The sequence below is a fragment of the Pseudopipra pipra genome, chromosome 5 (assembly GCF_036250125.1).
Source record: "Pseudopipra pipra isolate bDixPip1 chromosome 5, bDixPip1.hap1, whole genome shotgun sequence".
Taxonomy (NCBI): Eukaryota; Metazoa; Chordata; class Aves; order Passeriformes; family Pipridae; genus Pseudopipra; species Pseudopipra pipra.
Genome location: NC_087553.1, coordinates 39,815,835 through 39,841,026, shown reverse-complemented (window position 1 = coordinate 39,841,026; position 25,192 = coordinate 39,815,835). Strand labels below are relative to the sequence as shown.

Here is a 25,192-nt window from a genome sequence, read left to right as displayed (position 1 = left end):
CCCCAGCATTATTAAAAAAATGAAAATACAAACCTTAAGAGACAGGCATAAAATCAGTTTACATATGGGGAATTTAGGCATCTTAGCTAGACACACTGTTTTCTTCCTATAGTCTCTGTGTAATTAATTAGAAGAGGATAGAGGTGCATCTTGACAGTGGTCCCTGGTCCATTGGCCAAGAAAATCCAGAAGGGGTGGGTCCAAGATCTGAAGCTCTGCATGCTGTAGCAGCAGGGTCTTTGAGACCCTTCGCTTTCCCATCAGCATCTTACATATCTGTCTCTTTCTTTCTGCAATTTCTTTTTCTGTTCCTGTTTTGAACTCTAATTCCTCTTCTGGTTCCCTCCTCCCCTAGCTATTTTCCTGATAGCACCCAGCGGGTTTGTAAGAGAATTAAAAGTATTTCTCAGTTCTAGGATGAAGTGTCCTTAGCTTTTCTGTAGCTAGGCTTACATCCACACCATTGCACAGAGGTCTCATGCAAGAAGGTGAAATGTGTTGTAAATCAGCGGAGAGCCTGTACAATCTCTGTGTAGCATGTGAGCAAGGTGGTGTTGCAGAGCCTGGCAGCTCAAGCAGATTTGAGCAGGTCTTCACTGTTATGGTACACAGTGCTTTCTTAAGACATGAACATATCATACTTGTCAGTGTTGCACAGTGTTCAAGTCCTAGAGCATCCCAACAGACTAGATTTTAAGATGTTTTCAGCTGGAGGGGGAGCAGTGTTTCTGTTAAAAAACATTCAGAAAAGATTGAACTATCTTAGCTACTGAAAAAAAAATAAATCTGATCAGTTTAGCCTGAAAGGTAGTTAAAGGTTGTCTTTGGGCATAAAAAGCTTGTGCGTTCTGTAATTTGGCCAAGTGAATTGTCTTGGTTTGAATATGGGGTCTTAAAACAGTGACTAAGATTATCCATCACAGTATTACTGCCTGTACTTTCTGTAACAATGTGAGTTCTTAAAAGTAAAACTGAATCTATGTTTTCATGGCTTTTTCTTCTTCCAAAGTAGTGCATTTTAAGGCAATTTTAAACAAGGCTGAGATTAAAGTGCATTTCATGTTGCATTATTGTGCAGTTCTCTGAACATGGAGTATAAGAAGAGCTATAGAAAATTTCTGGAAAGTCCTTAATTTAGAAGTGTTAGATAAACCTCAAGTTACAAGATTTTTTTCAGAATTCCTACCTTTAAAACATGATAGTTTTTAAAGATTCCTTTTGAAAATGGCTCTAGAGTTGAATGCTTAAAAAGTATTTTTGTGCTCTTGAATTTTATTTTTTTCTTTTCTGAAAAGAAGCCTTACTTGAAGAGATAAGTTGTATGCATAAGAAGATTATTGACACTTATAAAAATGGATTGGAAAGCAGGGGTTAGCTGTGACTTTATAGTTAAAGAATGACTACAATTGTTTGTGTGGTAAATGAAGATACTTTAGATGTAAGGGTATAGGAGGATTATGTGATGAGGAAAAGGGTGAAGCATTTAAAAGCGAAAGTGTTACGAGAGGAGTGAATGTTCTCAGGTGAGGTGAAGGTTTTAGTTTTATTTGTTGTGTTCACCTACATTAAAACTACTATGAAAATAGTAAAGATATTTATTTAAGCAACATGTGACTAATTTTTTCCACTTCTTTGTATTTTACAAGTGAGGCAATTAATACTCAGACTCAGCTATAAATCTTTAGGTGTCTATTTAAGATCCAGATTTATCCCACATATCTTTCTCCACTTAATTTTAATGCTTGAGATGAAATTTCTGTCCTCTGACTTCAGCAGGCTAAGAGGTAGGCATGTAGGCCTCTGGAAGTCCAAAGAAATGCAAGAACTTAAGTATCCTTGAAAATGCATGCATAGACCAAATAGGAGCATTTGCTCTCTGAATGAATAAGAGTATGTGTGTTACTGTAATGTCATAGCCATTGTAAGTGGTGCTGTGCCCTTTTCCTCCTTTTCAGACTAGCTTTTGGCAATACACATACAGCAGATGTATATGTTGTGTAAATACACTGCAGATAATGAACAATTCGGTAGTTTTCAGTAGGATGAACTTATGTGTAACTGTGACATTGTGAATTGCTGGACTAAAGCTTTTCTTCTTTATGCTTCTGTTTCCAGAGTGGGGTATTTTTTTCTGATTATGCAGGTCTCGTTTTCTTCCTGTAACCTGGAGTTTTGGTAAAATTCTTCCTATGTAAATAGGCAGTAGTGATACTAGACTTGTGCTAAAGCATAAGAACCTGAATAGGTCTCGTATCACTATAGCAAATTACAATATATTAATGATTGAGAAAACCTTGGAATAATCTTTAAAAAACACCAGAAAACCCCAAAACTAAAACCCATGCAACGATGTATAGTCAGTAGAATCCCTGTGGGAGTATGTGTTTTTTAAAGACTGCCTCTGTGTGCCTGTGTGAGTAGTGATTATTGAGATCTCAAATGAGAACGTGGTTAGCATATTTTCCTCTTAGGGATCGGTTCTGGACTCATATTTTCTTCTACCCCCCTCTGTCATCCCTGTATTGTGGTGCTTGTCCTTCTTGGTGAAGGGCCTGTATTGAATTATGGTTTGTTTACTGGCTCTTCACTGTGTGCTTACTGCCTCCTTTTTAGGCACAGAGCATCTGAGATCTCTCCTCTTAAACCTTCTTTGTCTGGGAAAGCCAGAGTTTGTAGTTTATAAAATTTATTTAGGTTCTTTTGGCTGAGAAGTGTGATAATTTTTTAGTGTATCATTTTATAATGATGTGTAGTGGTACTGCAATTGTGTTAGTTTTGCAGTCTCTTAATGTGTACTTCCTCCTTTAGATGCATATACAAATAATTGCCAGTTTTGACTAAAAAGTGTGATTAGGTTACAGTTTTGTGCTTATTTTAAGAGAATCAGAACAGTATAAAACGGATTAAGTGTAGAATATGCAGAATAAAAAGTTTGCAAGCTATGTAATTTTTGCTCAGTAAATGACTCGGTGTCCTCTAATTGAGCACTTCTCTTGAGATCTGTTGTGATAAACCCCTTACTGGGCCACCGTGCTGACAATATGAAGTTAACACAAGGTACAGACTTTGCTTATTTAAACCTCCCTAAAATATGAGCTATAGGTCTTGTCACCAATTTCTGTGTCCTAACAAAGTTCTAACTCAGGCTATGTTGCCTTTCAGTTTTTTTAACATTTTTTCTTTAAAATTTCTTTTGTCAAGTGTGTAATGTACTCAAGAATCACTGAGTTTTAGTAGCATTACAATTTATCTTTATGATATGTTTGTTCCTTAAATTGTCTACTAGACATTAGAAATGTGCTTGATGGTGATGAACTTATATAAACTGATAGACTTACTAGAAACATTTACTTACAATTGTTTTTAAAAAAAGAAGAGTTCTGGATTGGTAAGAAATGTAATGGTAAAGTCTAATTTTTCTAAAAAGAGATGTGAAAATGGTTCAAGGGAGCATCTGTTAGAGCAGCAGATGTGTGTTACTCCCATATACATCTTGTAACCGACACGTGTTGATCGTGGTGCACTTCAAAGGAGTAAACTACTGAAACAATTTCTTTCACTTAAGCTTTTATCTTGGAATGTTTGGTCATAATTTCGGAATGCTTTACTCTGAAAGAAAAGTATGAGTGGGTTAATTGTATTTTATTGAAAACTTTTTCTTAAAGAATTTTTTACCTTGGAATCTTCCTAAATAACATTAAATAGTAACTATGCCAATTAGAAAAGATCATGACACTCTTTCATACTTGAGTTAAAAATTTTAACTTGCATTTCATGTGATTTTGAAGATTCTTGAAGGGCCAGTTCTTTTAAAAGGTGAAATTCCTTTTGTATTAAGTGTAGACCTTTCTGACGCTGGATTTAATTTCAGTATTAAAACCTATAGTTTCTCAGTCTTGCAGTTAACAGATACAATAGCGATGATTCATTTTGTGTGTGTGTTTTCATCATGTTACAGAGAAGTCTGGAGATATCTGGATTTTTTTTTTTCTATGTTTGTTAATTCCGTAGTGAAAAGTATGTGTTTATTCTCAGTTTGCAAACATGAATTGCAATCTCCAGACTGATATGCCATCAGGTATGTATTCCAGAATTGGTCAGTTTGGGTTTTTCTAGTTGTGGTTTGTTTTGGTTTTTATTTTTAACACATAGATTTGTTTTGAGAGTTGATATAACCTCAGATTGGCTATGGTACATTTTGCATTTTTTCAGAATTTAGTAAGCAGTTGTCAAGTGAACTTTTTCTTATAGAACCTTCTCATGTGAAATACACCAAAATTAAAAGCATGATACCCACTTAAAAATAACTTGTGTCCAGATAGGAGACTGAGAGTGCCATCTTCTATTTGTTTCAAAGTACACCTTTTTTAAGTGACCACTTTGGATTATTGGGGTGCTTAAAACTACCTGATGGACTTGCTAAGTAATGTCTCTCTTAGCCCTCTAAGTAAATGATGTCACTGTTAAAGGGTCAATGCAGATGTTACTTAGGCATGAAGTCTAGCTTCCCTCAGCTAGCTCTAAGGATCTTGCCATAGGGCTGTTATTATGGAAAGTAAATGTCCAGATCTGGGGATTCACTGCTGCAGCTGAATTAGGAGAGGGAGAGAAGATTCTGAATCTCCTGTCTTGGAGATCAGTGTCCTGGAAGGTACTAATATTTGATAAACAGATATCATACAAGACTGGAAGGAGGGTGTCCTCTGAAATACTGCATAAGGGTTTATAAAGTGGAAGTCATAAAGCTGTTCTTCATTTCTGTGATTTCTCTGATTCCTTGCAGCTGGTCTTGCAGCTCACAATTCCAAGGGCATAGAGGAGTAAGCTCTGTCTCTCAGAATTATTTTTACTTATCTGCCATTTCTTGAAAATGCCGGTGTTACTATTCATAGCCTGCAAAAGGTGTTTTCTCTGGGAAGTTGTATTGGATCTGGCTGAGATGGAGTTCATTTTCCCACAGCAGCCCTCACAGTGCTGTGCATTGCATTGGTAGCTAGAAAGGTGTTGATAACACCAGTGTTTTGGCTACTGCTGAGCAGAGCTGGCACAGCATCTGTTCTGTCTCCAACATTTCTCCCAATCAGGGGGCTGGGGGTGGTCAAGATCCTGGGAGGGGACACAAGTGGGCCAGCTGACCCGAACTAACCAAAGGGATGTTCTATACCATATGACATCAGCTCAGGTATAAAAGCCAAGGAAAGGAAGAGGAAGGGGGAACATTCGTTACTTACAGTGTATGACTTCTGAAGCAATTGCTACATTTGCTGAAGCCCTGCTTCCTGAGAAGTGGCTTGCTGATGGAAAGTAGAGAATAATTTTGGGTTTTCTTTCCTCTTTGCTTGTGCACATGCAAACTTTCACCTTTGCTGTCATAAACTGCCTTATCTCAGCCTATGAGCTGTTTTCTATCTTATTTTCTTTCCTCTGTGCAGCTGGGAAGGAAGAGTGATAGAGCAACTTGGTGAGCATCTGGCACCCAGCCAAAGTCAACCCATCACAGAAGTGAAAAGCATTAGATGGAGAGATTTTAGAAAAAGCATGGGAATTAAGTTTTTGGACATTGTGGGCTGTTCAGAACAGTGTCATGTTTTTCTGTCTTGGAAGCAAGAGGTACAAGCCATTTATGCAAGGTGCTGGTTTCCCCCAGAAAGAGATTATGGAAGAACAAAATAAAGCTATTCTGTGGTGTCAGCCTTCTGAGTGAAATGTCAGCTTCAGAGCAATAGCTTTGTTACAGCTCTGTCTGAGCAAACTGTTCATCACTACCACAAAGAGCTTTGCGCTTCCTTTTTCCCCCTTCATTCATAAATGCCTCCTGGCAAACAACGGCCTGCCAGCACAGGTACCTGTAAGACGGGGAAGTGAGCAACTAAACATAAACCCAGGAGATCCTGCCAGTTGGTAAACTGGCTAGAAAGTTGCTGTGAGAACCAATGGAGAAGTTGATTGGCAGAGCCTGCTCTGATAAACGTGGAAAGTTGTTTTTTCGCTGTTCATTGCTAGACAGGCTTGCGTACTGCCTTAGGCTCTAACAGTTATCTCTGATTTCCAGCAAGGCAGCTGAATTAAAGAGAACTGCTGCATCAGGGAAAGACAGAAAAAAGTTTCTAAAAGGATATTTTAGGTAGTTTGCTGGGTTTCTCTCCAGCTTAAGCGTCATGTAGGAAGCAATTAGTGTTCTTGGTTCTACTCACAAAATTAGATTTTGGAGGTTATAGATGGAGTATTTCATAGATGGAGCAAGATCTTGGCTCGCCAGCTAGTTTAAAGGTGTCATTGAAGTAAGATGATGTGCATCTGTTCCTGGTGTGACTGATGTGAGTTTCACAGAGGATGCATTTGAAATGGACCGAGTCGAGGTGAAGTCCAAGATTCTTTCTGTATAGGATGCCCATTTCTGTAACTGTCTGTAGCATGTGTACTTCTTTTGCACAACTCTTCCAGAATAATTTCTGCCTTTTTTTTTTTTTTTTTTTTTGTTCTACCTTTGATGCCTGCTTAATTATCGTGCCAGTAAGCAAATGGTTAGGGGGCTTCTGTTTTCTGTGTCAGTATTACCTTTTTACAAAAGCTACTAACCCAAAATAGAACAGTTCAGTTAGGATGAATCTGCAAAATGACTTAATGATAAAATAAATTTTGTGGAGGAGAAACTTCAAATCTGTGATCTTGCATGCCTCTTAGGTTTTTTATTTTGTTTTTGTTCAGTTTTTATCTATATGCCTATCTTATCCAAAGGTAGTTTTCTAATGTTTCCCAGCAGTCAAATTACTTACCTTCTTTCAGTGTGTCTGTTCCCAGGAGCCAGACCTTTCCACCTTTATAGTAGCAAGTCCTAGGTCTGGCTCTTGGCTGCTGTAGGCTGACTATCCATTATAATAGACTTGTAGAATTTATTTCTCTAAGAATAGCAGTTTTTATAGTAAGTTCTGTTTGTCTTGCTTCTCAGACTTTAGATGAAGAGACAGAAGGTGCATTCCTTGCATTCTATCCATAGTGAGGAAATGAAGGAGGCAACTCAGTGCCTTCAGTAGAAGGTATAAACCTGGGATTTGCTCTTCTGTGTAGTAGCTATTTTTAAGGGATAAAAGGCCAGCAAATACATGGCAAGAAGTATTGGAATATGAAGCAGCCTGAGGATGAAACTACTAGGAAAACTTGTTAAACTTGTTAAAAGACTATATATATTTTTATATTTAAATAAATATCATTATCTCTTAGCATTGAGCCAGTGGCTGCTGGTGGGCGAGCAAGCGAGTGGCTGCGTGGTACTTGACTGCTGGCTGGGGTTAAACCACAACAGTCCTTTTTAGGCAATTAACTCTGCCCCAGCTGAAACCAGCTAAAATGGTTTCAGGACAGGTGTTTAGAAGGGTGTTCCAGTTCCTAGCCTAGAAAGTGAGCCCCATGGCAAGCAAAGGAGCCTGCTTCACCATGTTTTCACTACAAGCTGCAAGAGAACCTTTACTTCCCCTGCTCCAAGCATCCCCCCTGTTCCTTTCATAAGCAGTGAACAGAAACCATGGATGAACCAGGTAGGGGCCAGTGAGAGTGAAACCAGTCATCTGCAAAGTGTTCTCAAACCAAATAAGCAAAAAGCCTAACAATATTTTGAGTTAACTTTCCTCGATGATTCCGCATTTGTTTGCAAGCAGAGCTGACAACTGCATAAGCCACTATTTTGTACTTTTAGTAAAGTCCACAGTGGGTATTTATTGAAGTCATGTGCTGTAGTCTCTCTAAGGCGTATGTGTATATTGAGGGTGAAGGCGTGTCTCCTTATCCATGGAATAGTAAATTCTACTTAGGATATATGTAGCTGTTTATCATGAATTGCACTTTTATTTTGCTCTGTTATTCTTGCTACATTACTGTAAAATTGCTCTACTGACAATCTAAAAATAAGGGCATTTTGGAGTTATCTAATATCCATTTAAATAACAGTGGATAAAATGCTTGAAACATTCATGGGATATTGTCCTGTAGTGTTGAGTTAAACGGAGTGATTGGAGAAAAAAGTCGCCCATGTCTGGGCTATGTTGTTTGAGTAAATTAAACAAAATAGTTCTGCATCAGTGCCTGATTGTGCTAGAGTAGCACATGTGTGTTTATAGCTCCATATAAACATACAGTGCTTGAAGAGTTAAGTAGAAGAAAAATTGAGGAAGTTGTAATCCATTAGATGAAATAGAATGAAATTCAATTTGCCTATTAATTGACTTCGCTGCAGATCAACTTCAGACAAAAAAGCAGGAATAATGCAGATGTGCTCAGATATGTGCTGAACTCCCAGTGTCCAGAGGCTGAGTTGTCGCTGTTGGCATTGTCTCCATTCTGTTTCTGCACACGCTGTGCCAAATGCTGCTTGTGCTCTAAAGCTGGGACTCGGATCCTGCATCCAAAAGTTAGAGAAGTACTTGGTTAACTTGTTATTTGCCCAAATACGTTATTGAATAGAATACTCCTTTAACTGTACTTTAAAAAAATATATTATTGCAGGTTTTTAACAGATAGGAGGATTGTTTTACCTTTGAGGCTTGAGTCATATGTGTGTTCACACAGAGATCCTTGTATGCACACAGCTATTTGAATTAGAGATCTCTTCTATTTGTAAGTGGTATTTAGCTGGAGCATTCTTGGTGCCCTCCCCTGTTTGCTGACAACACTTTACTATTTTTGTTTTTCCCTGAGCTGCGCAGTTTTTTACTCAGTTTCTGGCCTTTAAATCTACTTGCCCTATTTGTCATTGGTATCTGTGGTAGTGGCTTTATGGTCTCTTTAAGCTGTGTGTAGTGTAGGGCAGGGCCAAAAGATGGTGGCTAGGTGCAAAAGCTTCTCTTTATCTCTTTCTTAAACAGCAGATGAGGTGGATGCTTGTTAACTTAACCTGTCTGGGCATGTGCTCCAGGCTGTGGATTTGTAGGGTACTCTAATGGATCTCTGTCTTCCCCACATCTTCTAGGAATAAAATAACTTCGTAAGACAATGCAGGTCTTCAGCCATCTTTGTCCATCAGAGAGAATACCATCTGCAAGTGCTAGTATGACAGTGGCTTTACTTCTAGGATTTAGGTGCCCACGCTGCAATGTCCTGTGTATTAGAAGCAGTAGGGAAGGGAAGCATCCCACAACCCAACAGATGCTCTGCAGTAGCTAAATTGTTCTTACCTGTAGGTGTTGCCAAAGCATAGCTGTGCTTCACTGCTGACTTTGCTTCTGCTGTTGGGAAAGGAAAGTCAGGAGTTCCAGGCTTCTAGGAGGATATTTTTGATGTTGCTGTCAAGTCTGGCTGTCTTGACAAAATCAGAGAAGTTTTGATAGGCAGGAATATACCCGTGTTTTGCCAAAACGCTTGTATCTGTTGTAGAGGGTCTGCCTTTTAATAAACCTGTTTGCTGTTTGACCTGAAAACAGATGGTCTTTCATTTTGTCAGAGTTTCTAGCTGACAGTGATGTCCACTGAGCCTTTTTTTTTTTTTTTTTATCCCTAAGGTGGCTTTTGTATTGCTTGGAGTTCTCGGTTTCAGTTTTTCAGTCTCTCTTCAGGCTTCCAGAAATATAGTCAGAGTTGAAGTCTTCACAAGTGTTACCTCCAGTTCCAATGATTCATCTATGTTCACTGTGTTGCTGTCACTGTAGGTATCCCAGCAGGTTCGTATTGCCTGCTTTGTCCTTCCTGCCTTCAGTTTCCTTCTCTAAAGTAAAAACAAACAAACGACCCAAACCCACAACAAACTCTCTCCTTTTCTTGGTGCACTAGCCACAAGTCTTACCAGTCATGCAACTACTGTCCTGCAGCTCATCACTCACTACCTTTCCCTTTCTGCAGTCAGTTTGGAATTTTGCTGTATCCTACTGAAAATTTCATTGCACTGCAGAGAGAAAGTATTTTTTATGGCCTGTTTTTCTAATATCAAAAAGGAGGAGAAAGATGGAGTAATATTCTTAAGCATTCATCTTCTCCACCCCCTTTTCCTTCAGGCTTTGGGACTGGCTGTTCTCTTGGCCATTCAGGAAAGAAATTGGTGTCTCTCGATTTCAAAACACTGCAATGGAAATATGGAAGTGAGTGTCACAGAGGAAGTATCTTTTTTTTTTTAAATGGTGCAGATCTGCTAACAGTAAAATACGTGATTGATTGGCACTAAGATATGGTGATCTTGTCTCCTTTCTCTTCATAGTAATGGAATAGGGGTCTTTTGATTGAGACTCAAGAAACTGTAGTGTCAACTTGAAGCATCGTTGGTTTGTTTCTCACTGGAAGACTAAACTTCAGGCACAGTGCCCAGAAATTTTGCATATATCCTATTCAGTTGGATGCAGCTGACTGGGATGATTTTGGGCACAGTGTCTGTGTAGACTTTTCTGCCTTAGTGTCCTCATAACTATTAAGTCTTGCTCTAGTTGCCTGTCCTGCTGCCTAGAGTAAGGCCCTTAGATTGTCTTCATAATGGGTTACTCCTTCTAATGTAAAGTTTGATTTGGATTAGCTTTACTTAAGGATGGGATGCACAGGTCTTGCACTTCAGAGTTGCTCATCCCAGTTAAACAAAAATGTCACATCATCTTTCTGGAGCTGGTCAGTGAAGTGGAGCAGCTGACATGTTGCTGGTTTTGGGTAACAATGATGATTTGTATCATTACAGTGTAGCAATATTGAAAAAAAATGTTGTGAAGTCACGTGATGTTCAGCAGGACAAAATAATTTAACATGTCAGGGGTTGAGTGTGCCTTTAGTTGTTCTCTGGGTGTTGTGAGTACCTTAGCAAAAGTCTGACTCACTTCATGGCTTTGATGGTGAGTGGGAGATTTGGACCTGTAAGGTAGACGTCTACAGATAGATCTGTCATCTCTGTTATGCATTCAGAGAATAATTCTTGAAATATCAGATCTCTCTGTGTTAGTGCTGCAGTGGTGTGTGTTGGGATTTGAACACCTTAGGGTGCAGCAGGGCCAAATTTGACCCTTAGCACAGCAAGGTCAAAATTTGCCTTAGACCAGTGTATATGCCATCCCAGATACTGAGAAAGACGTGAGTTTGTACACAGGTAAGAGATGTGGATTTTAAAGTTATGTTGTCTGAGGTCCAGTATGAGGAAGAATTACTAGTAAAAGATGAAAAGGAGTTGTCAAATCATACAAGCTAATGAAGAAATTTGAAAGAAGCAAGTTGAGAAATGTGATTGAATGTGCGAATATTGTTAGCCATAAACTGAATATCATCCTAGGTTTTATGACTTTGAATACTGTTCCATTGCTCTTGTATGATCTTTTCAGGGCAGGAGGGATAAAAGAAAGCTTACATTATAGGAGTTTTATATTATCAAATTTAAAAAAAAAAAGTTCTACCTATTCATAAAGCTTTTGAAATCTGTTGTCTGTAGGGAGACTTTTTTATTGAGATCTGCATGTACACACATATTTGTGTGTGTGTTTGTATCTTGATTCATGGATTGTTATACCCTTGCCCCCTAAGTTGGTGAAATGATAATCTTTGTTCTGCTAGAGTTGTTAAGTCATCTGGGTGATGCAAGTGAACAAGAATGTGGTTGTAAGGTGCCAAGTAGAGAGGTTTTTTTTGTTTTTACAAGTAAACTGGACAGAAAAGTATACAGAAGTGTGAGTGTTTTAGGAATATCTGTCCATTAATATGTTAAAGCTAGTAATTAATAATCCTGCATTGTTTTTCATCATAATAGTCAGATGTGACTTTTTTTCTGAATGGAAACTGTTACTGTATTTTGGATTTATGTATGGAAAGAAAAAAATGATCTTTTTGATTTTATTTTGTGAGGTGGTTAAAGGGGAAACTGAGATGAGAACAAGCTCCAAGTATTTCTTTTTCCCTACTTAATTTTACCTGAATAATAGAAAGTTTTAGAAGCCTAATTTGGATATTTCTATGCATCTGCACTTACTAAGTGTGACAGTCACGTAGGTGGTTCTGCTTTGAGAGCAGTCTCCCATTCAAGTTGATAGAGGTGGTGTCTGTGTAAAAGATCATTCAAGATTACTGGTCCTTTATGTCCAATGTTTGTTTTCTGTTAACTGCCTTTTGTGTAGTTGTTTTGTGCTCCTGCCAAAGCTCTGCATGTTTGAGTAGTTTATAAATAATTTTTGATTGTTCTAAACGCAGTTTATTGGTGCCTGTTCTACTTTAGGCTTGAGCTGCTGCATCCTGAGATACTAGTGTCAATTTAGAACCATTTTAGATGAGCGCAAGATGCAGTTGAAATAGAGTATGTGAGAGCATAAATAAGTGAGCTGCAGATAAATACAGCAAGTGGTAAATTTTAGTTTAATTTATTGTACATGGTTAATTAGTTATTCGTTTTAGCTGGTGGTTGTTTTTGCGTGTGACAAATAAAATGATGGCATTCTCTTTAGCATGAGCCATTGGAATTCTGGTGTGACAATTTTAGGATTATTGGCTTTGTTTCAATCATTAAGATCAGAGGAAATGTGAAATATGCTCATTTAGGTCCAGTGGGTAGGTCTGTCTCACTTATATTTAACTACCAGTAGCAAGTTTGAAATCTACCTCTTTAAACTTCTTTTGTAGTCAGTGGCTCGAGATCACTCCAAGAGCGATTCCTCCCCTGACACTTCTCTTGCCTGTCTGTAAGGCAAGCCTAAGTGTTTTTGAAAGCAGGATTCTTCATGCAGCTGTTTCTTAGCTTTTCAGTTGCTGGCAAAGAACCTGTGCTGCAGACTTGCTTGGTTTGGTGGAGCATACAAAAGGGCTTAACACCTAGAGAAACCTTTTCTTTTTATGTGTGCATTAGTACACACAGGATGAGTGCTATTTCTGTGTAAGAAAAAAAAATTCTCAACAGATTGTTCCTGAAAATGACCAAAAATAGTTGGGATTAGAATCACTGATCAGATGAAGGTTTTTCAAGTATGTAAAGTCAAAGCAGTATAAGAATATTTGAATTTGAAGAAAGATGTTGGAATAAATTTCAACTATGACAAAAGCAAATGAAAATTAAAAATAATGAAATTGTCCATCAGTCAAGACTAACGAGTATGAGACTACAGAGAAAATATTTTTCGGAGTAAGTCTTCTACAGGAAAAAAAGCAGGCAACTTTGTCCAGTATTCAAAATGCAAATATTAAACTCATGTATCACAAATAGAAGCAGAATATAAAAAGCTGTATCTAAGCTTAGCATAGAGGAAATTTTGTAAAATTACATATGTATTTTAATGTTTTTTAGTATAAACACTGTTTTGACATTTTTACTGGAATTTGTAAATTAAATAATTAAATCTTTCCAATAGTGAAATATTTCCATTTGTCTTTGCTGTATGTGACCTCAGGTCTCAATGTCAGAGGCATCTTTGTTTTAGCTTTGCATGAACTTGTATTAAAGTTTGGAATGCTTGAAGAAATATTTTTCAATTTTTCTGGCCCGTACCATGTGTATTTTCTGGGTTTTTTTAACTAGGATTTTTTTGTATGGAGACACTTGTCCAAGCTATCTTGTCTTAAATTCCAAGTGGAACTGTGTCAATGTGAATACTGCATAGTATTTCTGAAAATCAAAGAGGAGAGGGGGAAAGGGAAGCTGTTGTTTGAGAAAATTTTGGATTTTTTGTGATTTTGTCAAATCTTAAGCTAATAGCCATTTTCTCTCCTTTTTTTTTTCTTAGATTCTTTTTTATTCTTCTGTGACCTCCACTCTGTGTCTTACTTTCTTTTCAAATAAGATGCCTCTTAGAGTGTATTGTCTTCTTTCTCTTGTTGTTAAGCTTTTTAAGTACTTAGCAATTTTTTTTTCAGTTAGTAAAAATGGAGGGTTGGTGACTTGGTTAAGGTTTGTAAAGCTCAGATTATAGGTGGAATTGGACTGGGCTTGAAGCTTATTTTGAAAGAGATTGTGTACAAAATCAAACTGTGCTGAAGCAATTATGTTCTCTGGTGGTGGAGCAGAAGATTTGACTAGAGTAGAAGCAGTATATATTGTGTATTTTAAGAAAAGCTTTTGGCATACTCTGGTATGGTCTACATAACTTAGCTAAGGAGGTGTGTCCTAGACTGAAGCTTTAATCAGTTGTCTGGAAAACTGTAGTATGAGTACTTCACTGTGAAATGGTAGGGAAACTTCAGGTTTCATATACATTTTCTTGAGCCTAGTCCTTGTCTATACTTTTCTGAATTATTGGATAGAATAGAGAGTAAATGTACCCATTTTGCATAAAAATGCAAATACAGAAATGCCAAACAGTAAAAATATGTGATCAATTAGCAGGAAAGGATGTAATGCTTGTAGTGAGCAGTGAGACATTGAAATCTGCTGTGTGTTGTTGAGGGAGAGAGGGAAGCTGACACTGTTCCAAGATGTATTCACATGAATGCCTGTGTCCAAATAGTAGTGAAATTCTGTTGCTGCATTCAAAGATGCTAGGACCTCATGTGGAGTACTGTACTTACAGGACTAAAAAGGAATGGTTCTAGCAAGATGGACCAGAAGAGCAGAGCTGTTCTCTGCTGGGAACAAGTACAATACCGTGCCTCACAAGCACCAGAGGAAAGGGAGAGGGAAAGCTGTTCTTTGCCCTCTGGGAAGAGACAAGATCATCAGGATGTTTTGTATAAAAAGGTTTTCAGGAGGTTGGAGGGAATTTGGATAAGTATGGTCAGATGGTGGAATAGGTTCCTCAGGGTGGCTGTGTAAGGTCTCTCCTGGGTCTGAGAGCCATTAATGGTGTTACCCAGTAAATACTGGCTCCCACCCTCTGGAGAAGTGAAGGCTCAGCAGGAGCCAGGAACTACCATGCAGGACATGGTAGCAGCTGTCAGCTTCTCTTGAATATGAGGTAACTGTTTGCTATGGAGAATCTAATGTTTCCTGAAAAATTTTTAGTCAACAAATTAACATCTGGTTTGGAAAAGAAGAATACAGTTTGATGCACAGCCTTTGGGCCAAAGAATTCTCATTTCCCGTAAAACTTGGAGAGCAAAAGCCCTGTAATGAGGTGGAATTATGGTGATTTTAATCAGAATAGAGTTTGTGTTTGTATGGGTGAAACAGACCAATATTTGTATTAGCATGTTGTCTTCTCAATATAATATTATAGACATATGTAACAACATGAAGATTGCCATTTTTCTCATTCAGATGTATTTATTTCCAATTTGGTTTGTCTATAATGCTCTTCAGTCATATGTATTTTGTTACTTGAGTAAAGTCCCACTTGTGCTTTATCAATCCCTGTCGTAGGGATAATGAGGCTGGAGTGTTTTGGAATTTCATCAATGCTATTTTAATTTGTCTGGTAAAGATTGCATTATAATGGCATGAGATGCCTTTCTTCCCTTGGAACTGAACAGAAAGCTTCTTTGGTGTTGATGCTGTAAAGAGAGAAGAGAGAGGAGCTGAAAGAAACCCACTTCCTTCTGTGACTGCATAGAGAGGCTTTGCAACCCAAGCCTTTTCCCTTCTTGCAAAACAAAGGGGGAATCTAGTTTTGTGTTTGATATGACACTTATTTACTGATTATACCCTAGCACCAGTTGCTTATGCTGTGATTAAGTTTGTAATATCTATTCAGGAAAAGAATATAACCCTTTCTCTCTAAGTTCTCTTATGATTTTGTTATATTTACATGTCAGCTATGGTGTATGCTCCCACCAATAGGTTTATAAGACAGGATGAAAGAGCATGTGTAGCAAGTCTGAATTTAATGAAATAAAATAAATTTATTACAGTCTGAATGATTACAATGTTAGAAGAAATATGTAATATTGTGAAGTGTAGGATGGTAGAATTGAAATCATAACATTTTAAGACAAGTAAAGAAAGCAGCATTACTGAATATGAGGTGAATTTAGAATCTACGCAGAAGGGAGTTTTGGAAACTGTAAAGTTTTCTGTCCTACAGCGTTGGAGTCCTTGAAGGATCCAGTACTTTTTCAGGCGGAAGGATTCTGCCAGTAAGATTTAAGTGGTATAATTTGTATTTTTATAGCTAACTGCTGTGGGCCTGGGCAACTTGGTTGCTTTCGTCAGACACTTAAAGCCACGTTTGGTGGTAGTCTCCTTGAATAGGTCCCCTGCAATGTCAGTGCTTTGGGAATAATTTCAGTGAAGTGGTTTTTTTGTGTTCCTTAAGGCTGAAGAAAAAATTTTGCAGACTAAGCATATACAAATTAGTTAGTAAAACTGCTTTATAATTTTGCTGCTTTTCTAAGGTAAGAAACCTTAGGAAAGTATGGTGTAGTGAGTTGACCCTGGCTGGATACCAGGTACCCCCTAAAGCCAATCTCAGTCTCCCTCTGCAACTGGACAGAGAAAAAAAAAAAGCTAAGGATTCATGAGTAGAGATAAGAGCTGGGAGAGGTCAGCAGCTGATTACCTTCACGGGCAAAACAGACTCAAAGTGGGAATAGTACTTAAATTTATTACCAACAGGATAAGAGCAAAAGAGTGAGAAATAAAACAGTCTTAAAAACACCTTCCCCCCACCCCTCCTTCCTTCCATGTTCTCCCTCCTCCCCCCCAGCAGTGCAGGGGGACGGGGAATGGGGGTTGCGGTCAGTTGTTGTTTCTGCCGGAGTCATTTCCCACTCCCGTGGGGTCCCTCCCACAGGAGACAGTCCTTGATGGACCTCTCCAGCGTGAGTCCATCCCTTGGGCAGCAGTTCTTCCCAAACTGCTGTTCCATGGGTCACTCCTCCATGGGGTGCAGTCCTTCATGAATGAGCCATACTGACCTGGGTCCCCCACAGGTGCCACAAGTCCTACCCAGGAAATGCCTGCTCAGTGTGAACTCCTCTCTTCATGGGCTGCAGGTCCCTGGCAGGACCCTGCTTCATCCTGGGCCTCCCACGGGGTCACAGCTTCCTTCATTAATCCACCTGCTCCAGCATGGGCTCCTCCATGGGCTGCAGGTGGGTCTCTGCACCCTGATGGTCCTCCATGGGCTGCAGGGGCACAGCTGCTTCACCATGGTCTGCACCACGGGCCGCAGCTCTGGTGCCTGGAGCACCTCCTGCCCCTCCTTCTGCACTGACCTTGGTGTTTACCTTGTTGTTCCCATGTTCTCACTCCGCTCTTCCCTGTCTGGAATTCCTTCTGCGCAACAACCTTCTGTTCTTAAATATGTTATCACAGAGGCATTACTTTAACTCCTGATTGGCTTGGTCTTGGCCAGTGGCAGGAAGTCCATCCTGGAGCCGGCTGGCATTGGCTCCATGGGACAGGGGAAGCTTCTAGCAGCTTCTAACAGAAGCCACCCCTATAGCCCCCCCCCGCCACCAAAACCCAGCCACAGAAACCCACTACAGGTGAGAAGGGACAGTGCAAAACACTTGGTGGAGTTTTACCATGTAGCTGCAGTACCCACATCTGCTTGTGTTTTCCTCTTCTGGGCATCACTCTTACAGTGTGGGTATGCTCTTTGGCTTTTTGGTGAAAGAAAAGGATAACTTTATGATTGTATGCAACAGCTGGTTCCTTCACCAGAACCTGAAAGATCATCCTCTGCTTTCCGAATTGTTTTTTGGTGTTGGTTTTTCTGTTTGTTTTTTTTTGGTTGGTTGGTTTGTTTTTGTTTTATTATTTGGGATTTTTTTTTGTAGGGTTGTGTTGTTGGTTGGCGGTTTTTAATTATTTTTTTCTTCACGTTATTTTCTTAATAAACTAAGATTTCTGTTGGGAATGGTTTTTCTCTTTCTTCTTCTCCTTTGGATTTGGAAACAGATTTTGTGCTTTCACTTTAGGTTTTGTTTTTCCAATCATCTCTGAAAACTGTTGGGCCATAAATTTGAGCTTGTTCTCTTGCTGTCCCAAGCATTGGGTTTGGAAGCATTTCTGTCTTTTTATAAGGAGGAAAAGTTCCCTTTAAGATGGATAATAAGGAGTTGTCAGTATTCAAGTTCTATTTGGGTTAGCATAGAATAAATTACATACAGTTAAAACTAACTTTGGGAGCATTTGTGATTTCTTATGTAGTTTTCTTGAGAGACAAATCTGTATTATTAGAATAACTTCTCTTTACAGGATCAAGACATCTGTGCCTTTTTGTTTGGAGAAAGGATCTGTAGATACATTAGATGTCTGTAGTCTTTCAGTAATTTTGTGAACTTTCTTTTTCTGGGAAAAAAATTGCAAGACTGCTGATACATCTTTTTCTCAAGTTGCCAAGCAAGTAATAATTTTGGGTTTAAAATGAAATTTCTCTTTTAATGATTGCTGTTTCAGTTTGATCTTTATTGTATTTGGATTTTTTTACTTTAAAACTACTTAGAAGCTTTTTATTTTAAGTTTATTTTCATAGTATTTGCAGTCCATAAAATGTTTTCAAATGCGTTTTTTTCCTGTTTATGGAACAGTAGGAGTTGTAAGAAGGTTGGAAGAAAACAGTATATTTTTATTAATAATGTTTTATTAATCTACTTCATTTACAGGAAGCGGTCATCAGTCAAAATTTACTTACCTCAGCAGAGACAAAAAATTAATGGGCAAAAGTACAGTGTGTAGGTAGGTTGCTGTTTTCAGTGCACTTAAGGTTCTTCAAAGAGAACCTTATTCCAAGGGAGTGGGAATAGCTATCAAAATATAAGATTTTGGTCTTTAAAATATTAAGGTAGTAGATTCAACAATGAGGTGTTGAAGGAACTGGCTTTGAAGTATATTAAAGTGTTCCCTTCTTTTATGAAGTTTTTATTAAAAAGTGCCTTGGAATAATGCATATGTGCATTTAAGTGGTTGAGAAAAATAAAAACAAGTATGTTTATTTGTACATGTGCTTTAAAAATTTTTGCAAATACTTTTCTTTAGAATTTGTAAATAAAATGTTCTTTCTGATAGTCTTCCCAAATTTGAACATAACTTATGTAATACAACTTATAAAATGATTTGACACAGTCATCTTTGTTTATTTTTGTATGGTGTTTTACTACGTTTAGTGCATTGAAACGTACTGCAATAATTGTTACACTTCAGTATCATTTACTGTAGTCTGTAATCATAACAAAGTTAGTCAAGGTTCTGGGATTGTAACTTTGCAGCAGTTGTACCATACAGTGGGTGGGTGAATTCTGCATTTTGGCATATGAATAACAATCACATTTTATTTATCTCCTTAAAAAAAGAAATAAAATAAATCATTAAATTTTTTGTACTAACAGAATTTGCTTTACACATAAATGTTATTTGGAATTCTTAGTGCTCCCTTAGCTCAATTAGCAAGGCTAAAAAGATCTGCAAAAAAACCCCTTAGTTTTGCTCATACAGAAGTGTATGTTGTTAATAATGATATGGGATATTTCAGGATAGCATTACATTTAATTCAATAAAATTGTCTTTGAAGATGGATGGTTCAATTTCAGGACTGTTTTATCTTTACATCAAGAAATAAAAATTCAGTGCATCGTTTTTTATTGCAAGTCTCAAACTGTGGTACTATATAAGTGTAGCCAATTTTTATATTTGTGGCCTAAACATAGAGTAGGAAGGAGGTGACATTTCTAAATTGGGTATTATGGCATTTTAAATATAAAATTTGTTACATTCCTGTGAATTAGGGAGGTATTTGAATGGTCTGCATACTGCATTAATTAGAGACTACAAATTATTGGGGGGGGATGTGAATGTGATAAGAAGGCATGAAGTTAAAAACATATGAGTTAGTTTTGGGGTTTTGCCAAATAGCATGTTAAAGTAGCATGGTCACATTCCCAGAAACGCGTCATGACATGCTTGGGAGTCATTAAATTAAGATGAGCAGAAGAGTTAGTAAACCTCAAGAATAGCTTGCTTTTGTGATTACTCTGTTTTACATTTCGGCAATATGTGTCTGAATTTAATGATACACTGTGGAAAGTCCCAGAAGTAATTTTGAAGAGTTTTTCCTTTCTTTTGTCACGTATTGTTTGTTATGCTTAGTTAAAATTCAGTTGGAGGATTTAAATCCGAATGTGGACTTTCTCCTATGGGATCCTACCTCTTGTCCCAGAATCCCAAATTGGTTGTGAGAAAGCTATGCTTGGCACAGGTTGGCTTCTTGTTCCTCAGAGTAACTTATCAGTGTGTTGCTTTTGCTTTCCAAGGCAGTCTCCAGACTGTTTTGGCTTTCCTAGAGCAAGGCTGAGTAGGTACTTAACCATTAGAGACTGCAGCTTTTAATCAGTAGTTTTTGAGAGTTACTTTTTGTAGCAAAGCATGTTTCTCTTCAGTCTCCCATGTAGTGCTTGGAAAAAAGCATAGATCTGAGCAGCCTGTGGTGTGAAATTTAGTTCCCTGTGCAGGTGAAGGCTCAGCTCTGAGGGCCAGTGTTTAAAGTGCAGTAATGGAGTATGCAGGCTAGTAACCAGGAATTTGGGAAGTTGTAGTTCCAGATACTTCAGTACCAGGAAGTTAGTACTGACTTAATTGCTGTGATAAGGAAGGCAGATGACTGTTCTTGTTCATGAATTTATGTTCTGAACTAGGCAATAGGATCACTTCTTAAAGCCAGAAATGCTTGAGAGAGATGCATACACCAGAGTAGGAGGAATAAAGACTGGTATAGCTTGAGAGCCCCTAGGCGTGTGATTCAGGAGTGGCAGTGCAGCCCTGCTTATTTAAATTTGGACTAGATATGATACTTAGTGAAGCAGTACCAGACAGACCTGTTTTGAAATACTGGATCCATAGATGAAAAGTCATTAATTTATTGAGAGTAATCTTCAGCTCTGTTCATTTTGAAGTATTAAAATGGGTTTGTCTTGTAAAAGAAGCCTAATTTGGTTGTGCGCTTCTTTATCTCTGTTGTCTCTCATTTCCAGTTTCTAGCAATTTTGATACCAAGGAGTTTCACAGAAGCCTTTTACACAAGACTATACTTGGTATGTTTTTCTTCCTTTAAAAGTAGGTATTTTAGAACAGAACTTGGAACTGAGAGATGCTTTTGTGAGAATGTTTTCAGATACAGATTTTTGTTTGTATTAAATCCTTGCAAACACACTGTTGCTGTGAACAAGAATGAAGCAGTTATATTTCAGAGCCCCTGATTCAGAGGATATCTGTCCCTATGAATGTATATGGAGGGAGGGAGCAATGTGTAAAATTCTACTTTAATGTAGGTGCAAGACTAATTATAAAAGTTAGTAGTCTTTACAGAAAGGGACCAGAGAATTCCTGTAGGGAGCAGCATGCATACTCAGCTCTTGATGAGAAGAAATTTGGAAACATCAGAACAGAGTAGAAGTTCAGATAAATATTGTAAGTCACAAAGTTCCCAGAGGGACTCCTGTCTTTCTCCTAATTAGGCTAAGCCACAGCTTTTCTTCCTTTTTTGTTGGATCACTATAAATAATTGACATTTGAAGTAATTTTTCCCCTGAAATTTATCAGCATTTTAAGACAGAAGGCTGTTACACTGGAAAACAATAATAAAAGGAGGAAAATGGAACTGACCATGAATGCACTTTCTACCTAGAAAGCAGAAAACTTAAATGTTTTCATTTCAATTTGTTATCAGTTAATCTGAACTAGAGACTTCTCAGGAAGCCTAGAAAAATGAATACACAGAGGATTCAGAGAAAACTTTCCAAGTGCTTAGAGCCATAGTATTCTGAAAGTCTATGTAGAATTAATTCTTTTGTAAATAACCTGAAATGTAGAAACTTTTAAGTCCTTTTTCAAAGTTTTATATTTTAAAAGAAAATCTACAACTCCTTAGTTTTATCTGCTTAACTAGGACTATGCATGCCCAAAACAGTAATCTAAGCATTTAATCTAAAGTTTAGCAAATTTATAGCCAACAACAACAAAAGGTGCTTCAGATCATGCATCTTTTCTCTATATGTTCTTCATGGCCTGCTGATAGATTATTTTCCTTTAGTGTTGTTTTTGAATCATGAATTAACAGGCACTGGTCAATATTTTGGTTTTTTCAATTGAAATTTTAGACTGAGGCTTAAAGCTTGATGTGAAATGAGAAGCATGAAGGTAACAATAGTAAAGATCTTTTAGTATCCATGGGTTTATTGTCATTTGTTGTTATTCTTTCCCAGTGAAAAGACAATTGGGCAAATAAAGAAAATAGCATGCAGGTGCTGCATGCTGATTGGCACCCTGTGGAGTGAAAGCAGGGTGATGTACCTGCCGTGTTCTTGCCAGCAGGATCAGGGAAGTGATTCTTCCGCTGTACTCAGCACTAGTGAGGCCTCACCTCCAGTTTGGGGCCCCTCAGTTCAGGAAGGATATTGAGGTGCTGGAGTGTGTCCAGAGAAGGGCAACAAGGCCGGTGAAAGGTCTGAAGCACAGGTCCTATGAGGAGCAGCTGAGGGAGCTGGAGTTGTTTAGCCCAGAGAAGAAGAGGCTCAGGGGAGACCTCCTCACTCTCTACAACTGCCTGAAAGGAGGTTGTAGCCAGGTGGGGGTTGATCTCTTCTTGGAGGCCACTTACAATAGGACAAGAGGGCATAGTCTTAAGCTACACCAGAGGAGGTTCAGGAAGAAGTTCTTCACAGGAAGGCTGATTGGACGTCGGAATGGGCTGCCCAGGGAGGTGGTGGAGTCACCATCCCTGGAGATGTTTAAGAAAAGACTGGATGTGGCACTTAGTACCATGGTGTAGTTGACAAAGTGGTGTTAGGTCATAGGTTGGACTCCATGATCTCAGAGGTATTTTCCAGCGTGGTTGATTCTGTGCTTTTGTTCCAGAGATGTCTGTACCTGCTGTAGGGATGGATGGACAGGGTATGTGTAGCAAATCCTATATGAATTTCACTGGCGGTACCTCAGTTGCTACTTGTGTTCTTTAACTTGTCAGCAGCCCCTGTGGAAGGGGCATGATGAAAAAATTTAGAATGGCAACTATTGGTCACCCTAGTTCAGTTTCAGCACCACATGTGATCAGTTACATATTATACTTCCTTAATAGTGTTGTCCATCATACAGGGATTCATCCTTCTAATAAAGTGCATTTGGGCAACAGGGTGCTTCCTTTGATCTTCAGATACAGTTTCCCGACTGTTAACATACTGTAAATTGAGGCTGTGGTTATTTCATGGTCCCACCTGCTATAGCATGATGTAACCATGGTTGTAACCACATGGTTATAGCACATCTGGACCAAGGGCCCAACTGGCTGAAAATTTAAGGAGCCAGCCAGGAGCAGGACTGAGACGTAGATTTTACTGCTGTGAAACATTATGCCTTGTGAAAATCTTGCTCAGTGATGATTCACACTGTAATGAATCCTTAATTATAAAACAAAAATTAAAAAAACCTTCCTATTCCAGACCCTTAATGTAAGATTTAGATTCTTAATGTAAGAATTGTCCAGTGAATTTGTAGAAGGTTTCTCTCTGTCACTTCAAAATCCAAAAGACTTGTTTTTGTAACTGCAGCCTATAGTAGATCATGGTTATGTGTTAGTATTCACCTTCCCTGTAACTGATTTACTGACACTTTTAAACGAATTTTAAAGTATCCTAAACAACCTTCTTATTTTCAAAGAACACTTTGAGACTTAAATGAACTGCTTTCTACCTGTAGTGTATCTGGTTTTCCTTGTTCTGCTTTCAGAGCTTTTGTTAGGTATTTAGTTTGAGTCATCTACACCTTTCTTTGCAGTTGCTTGAAAAAATTCAGGTCAATACTTTAGATCCTCCCTTCTAGGAATCTGAAATTTTGGAAGCAAATAGTTTGTCTGCAGTATAATTTTCTTGATAACAGTGTAAGTTCAGATTCTTAAAAAAAATTCATTTGATTGAGATGAATTTTTTTCTGCGTTTCACTTAGATGTGGGCAATACAGCAGTCTTGTCAAGGTTTTTTTTCTGTTAATAAGCAAACAGCTTTTGATGTATAATATATATGTCCAGTCACTATATGAAATATATTTTTTTTGTTCTTTTATACTTAGCTGTATATATTAATAGTATTGCTGTTTCTGAAGTAGTTTGTTGAAGATAAATTCTGGTCAGAACTAGGGAAACATACCTTTTTGTGCGTGGCTATGTTTTGGGAATTACAAATTGTGCGCAGTGCTGCTCTATGGGCTGTTTATGTACACTGCTCCCAGAAACGGTTTTCTTTGTAGCAATAAGCGTTTGGGTAAGTTCCCTTTAAAATGGGGGAAAGGATTAACAAAAGTGGTAAAGAATATGTTTGTTTAACGGTGCAGTAAAAAAAGCTTATGGCACCACAAAGATAAAGAAACAATTTTTTAAAAATTATAGTAGTGAGGGAGTTCAAGCACAAAAAATATTTCAGTATTTGTAAACACTATTGACATTTGTAGTTTTTGAGAGCAAGCTACTGTACACTTCAGTCACTGAAAGAGAGCTGGAGTATCTGGGTGGTATTTAGTTTAAATTAAAAATAATTATAAATTTATGCAATATGTAACTGCCTCCAGTTATCCAGTATGTAGGTTCATGATGAAATGTATCACCCTTCATGTTCTTAGCACCCTGAGAGAAACAGAGAAACACACAGATGTAGGAATTGTGAGCAAAGCTATATACTTAAGCTGAAGATTGAGTAGACCCATTTTCAGTAAAAGTACTCTTTATTTTTTAATGAGACCAGAATAACAGGAAGCAATACCCTGTTGCTTGTTTTACCAGGCTGTTGAGGCACTAAACAGTCCTGTCTTGGAACTCTACATACAACTGTTTTCTGAGAAACTACAAGGAAGGTATGAGACGAAGGCGACCATCCCATGTCTGGGACTTGGGCCAGGTCTCAGCAACATTTGCAGTCTGAGCTTAGACTGCCAGTTTGAGGTAGCTCTGTTTTAAAATGTTGTGGTGTAAAGTCTGCCGCTTCCAAGAGGAGTTGCTTTTAATTGAAAAATGACGTTATTTAGTTTCTGATATTTGAACCAAGTTTACAGTATATATTAAGCCAAAGTTTTTACAGTATAGAAATCTGACTGAAGTCCATGTGCTTAAAATGATAGAGTGCATAGCTACTCTAATTCATTTTTGACAACCTTAATGGAGAACAGAATGACTGAAGAGGTTTAAATTAAACGTGTGGAAGGCATGATAGGTGCATTTACCGCTTTCTTAATTTTTACCTGATGATTATGTTTGCAGTAGCGTATAGGGAGCTCAGAGACTGTAATTTATCTTTTCCAGTGTGGAATAGTATCTAACTCTGAAAATTCTATACTAACATCAATTAGCACTTAAATAATGAAAAATAATGAAGAAATGCAGTTCAGAAATTTAAAGTCTTAAATAAT

The 25,192-nt window shown here is 38.0% G+C and overlaps 1 protein-coding gene across 8 annotated transcripts in view; it reads left to right on the top strand.

Moving 5' to 3' along the window:
• The window catches only part of CNOT2 (CCR4-NOT transcription complex subunit 2), an 80,394-nt gene that overhangs the window by 11,875 nt on the left and 43,327 nt on the right, over positions 1–25,192 (top strand). For 3 of the 8 annotated variants that reach the window (XM_064655668.1, XM_064655671.1, XM_064655669.1), the window contains exon 2: positions 18,415–18,487. The exons of 3 other annotated variants lie outside the window; for them this stretch is intronic. The gene's annotated coding sequence lies outside the window, so the exon portion shown is untranslated. Of the gene's footprint in view, positions 1–18,414; positions 18,488–24,569; positions 24,641–25,192 lie in introns of all 8 variants that reach the window. 2 more of the 8 variants (XM_064655672.1, XM_064655673.1) reach the window with 1 other exon arrangement.